Genomic DNA, 2,439 nt, shown 5'->3' on the forward strand with positions numbered 1-2,439 from the left:
CAGAGTGAGGAAGCCTTTAAAACTTCTAGAAGACCTCTCGATCAGAACTTGGTCACATCCACGTTCCTTTGGAACTCCTACTCATCTGAGACAACATGCTCTTACCCGACTGAGTTGAACTTGGATACAGACAGAGAAGATTTGTTGGTTGAAGCCACTTCGGCCATCACTTGCAGGTTATAAGCATTGTGAGATCAAGCCGCAGCAGCGAACCGAACTTTAGGAAAAGGAGACTCTTTCATAATGATGTTCAATAATTTCAGCCTTTATTTTGAAACTTATTTACAGTTAGAGGTTCGAGGTGCTTTCAATCCCGGTATTAGATGCACAGTGCGATCACTGTACGACTCCCACAAATGTAAATGTTTTGTCCCAATATGCGTTCACTTGAATTATATTTACAGTTTCACTGTGTGAGTCTACTAAGGCATTAGTTTATTGATTTCAATGGTTACTAAACCCAATTCCTGTGAGTTTGATTTCGTACGTGTAAGAAACTGAGTGCATTGAGATTATTGTTTGATTTGGTAATCAGATGAATTCCTTTATTATTGATTCGATGGGTGATGATTTATTTCGACAGATATTACAGACCCGATTTAATCTATTTCATTGAAGATTCCAATTATAGAGCTCCACCCACTCGACAGGCAAGAACAACGTAAAGAAAAACACCGTAGACGTACATCGCGTGTGCAGATTGTGTAGGCAACTGGCTCTCTTTATATTGTGAATCACTTGCCCTACCACGTTGCCCATGACGCCTTTATAGTTGCACTACATACGTTACAGTTAAGGTCACTTTGTGCTGTGCTGTTCAGACAGTAGTGTAAGAACTGAAGGTAAACAAGAGGGTGTGCAATGATTGAGAAGATGACAGAGCAAACACAGAGTATGAGAGCTTATCGACATGTATCGATGATAGCTGTTCGTAGACAGGAGTGATATGTTCGAAACAGCGTACGTCACAAATGTGTCGTACTCAACCATTCATCACTAGTTCCAGCTAATGTGAGATCTCGTAACTAGTCCCAGGGGAAGAGGATAGTCATAATGAAGCATGGGGAGTATAAGTGACACTACGAGTTACTTTTTAAGCTCGAAATGAAACGCTTTCTTTACATTTATTTAGTGAATGTGACGCTGACATCTTCCTAGAGACTGCTATTGTATGTTGAGTCAAGTGTAAGTGATGGTCCAGAATCATCTCCAAGCTCTTTGCAGAAGAAGAAAAGATTATTTCTGTGCCGTTTAGGCTCATGTGTGGAAGAGACTCCTTGAACTGTGGGGTAATAAGTCTTTTGTCACAGACTAAAATTGCTTGAGATTTAGCTGGACTGAGTTTATAAGCGTAATAGAAGACGATGTTCACGGACGGCAAATGATAATTTATCGAACAATGAAAATGCTGTCAGACAGAAAAAGTAATTACTCAAATAAATATCATCGAACAAGCAAAATGGACAAAACATTACAAGAACTTGTGGTATGAAGAAACATGTTCCACAGAGAATATAAAGAGTGAAATTTAAATACGATGTGTAGACGACTTATGAATCATCATCATCATCATCATCATCATTTAAGACTGATTATGCCTTTCAGCGTTCAGTCTGGAGCATAGCCCCCTTATACAGTTCCTCCATGATCCCCTATTCAGTGCTAACATTGGTGCCTCTTCTGATGTTAAACCTATTACTTCAAAATCATTCTTAACCGAATCCAGGTACCTTCTCCTCGGTCCGCCCCGACTCCTCCTACCGTCTACTGCTGAATCCATGAGTCTCTTCGGTAACCTTGCTTCTCCCATGCGTATAACATGACCCCACCATCTAAGCCTGTTCGCCCTGACTGCTACATCTATAGAGTTCATTCCCAGTTTTTCTTTGATTTCCTCATTGTGGACACCCTCCTGCCATTGTTCCTATCTACTAGTACCTGCAATCATCCTAGCTACTTTCATATCCGTAACCTCAACCTTGTTGATAAGGTAACCTGAATCCACCCAGTTTTCGCTCCCATACAACAAAGTTGGTCGAAAGATTGAACGGTGCACAGATAACAGTCTTGGTACTGACTTCCTTCTTGCAGAAGAGAGTAGTTCGTAGCTGAGCACTCACTGCATTAGCTTTGCTACACCTCGCTTCCAGTTCTTTCACTAAGTTGCCATCCTGTGAGAATATGCATCCTAAGTACTTGAAACCGTCCACCTGTTCTAACTTTGTTCCTCCTATTTGGCACTCAATCCGTTTATATTTCTTTCCCACTGACATTACTTTCGTTTTGGAGATGCTAATCTTCATACCATAGTCCTTACATTTCTGATCTAGCTCTGAAATATTACTTTGCAAACTTTCAATCGAATCTGCCATCACAACTAAGTCATCCGCATATACAAGACTGCTTATTTTGTGTTCACATATCTTAATCTCTTATGAA

Source organism: Schistocerca cancellata, chromosome 8 (genome assembly GCF_023864275.1).
Source record: "Schistocerca cancellata isolate TAMUIC-IGC-003103 chromosome 8, iqSchCanc2.1, whole genome shotgun sequence".
In the NCBI taxonomy this organism is placed as follows: domain Eukaryota; kingdom Metazoa; phylum Arthropoda; class Insecta; order Orthoptera; family Acrididae; genus Schistocerca; species Schistocerca cancellata.